Raw genomic sequence first — 804 nt, 5'->3', positions numbered from 1 at the left:
CTGCAATACCACAAAGGAATGCTAAAAAAAATAGCTTGTAAAAGTTGTGCTGTGCGCGACTTAACAGACTTTAATGTTTTAAGATAAGGTTGTTGTGTAGTGTCCTAGCGCGACTTAACAGACGTTAATATTATAAGATAAGGCTTAGTAAGACCAAGAACCTTTATTAATTAGATCAACTGGTTTTTTGGTAAGACAAAGTCGAGACCTTTTATAACATAATACATAGATGCTAAGGCCTAAACCTTGAAGTAAGTTCGTCGGCTGAATAGTACTGTATTTAAATACCTTCCGTTGAAATGAAGGGTAAAAAAAAACGTAGAGTTTATGATTCTGTTCTTTATTTAAACGTTCGAGCAGTGGAAATTGATTTTATGCATAAACAGTAAACAAATAAGAATAAAACAGTATATTAAAACTACAAACCGAGAACGTAGTGGACAGAAATAGTACCGTTATGCATAAACGGTATATTAAAACTACAAACCGAGAACGTAGTGGACAGAAATAGTACCTTTATGCATTTACGGTATATTAAAACTACAAACCGAGAACGTAGTGGACAGAAATAGTGCCTTTATGCATAAACGGTAAATAATAAAGAATAAACAGTATATTAAAACTACAAACCGAGAACGTAGTGGACAGAAATAGTGCCTTTATGCATAAACGGAAAATAATAAAGAATAAACAGTATATTAAAACTACAAACCGAGAACGTAGTGGACAGAAATAGTGCCTTTATGCATAAACGGAAAATAATAAAGAATAAACAGTATATTAAAACTACAAACCGAGAACGTA

The sequence above is a fragment of the Limulus polyphemus genome, unplaced genomic scaffold, assembly GCF_000517525.1.
Source record: "Limulus polyphemus unplaced genomic scaffold, Limulus_polyphemus-2.1.2 Scaffold1354, whole genome shotgun sequence".
NCBI lineage: Eukaryota > Metazoa > Arthropoda > Merostomata > Xiphosura > Limulidae > Limulus > Limulus polyphemus.
The sequence above is the reverse complement of the archived record's forward strand: the minus strand, read 5'-3'. Positions refer to the sequence as shown.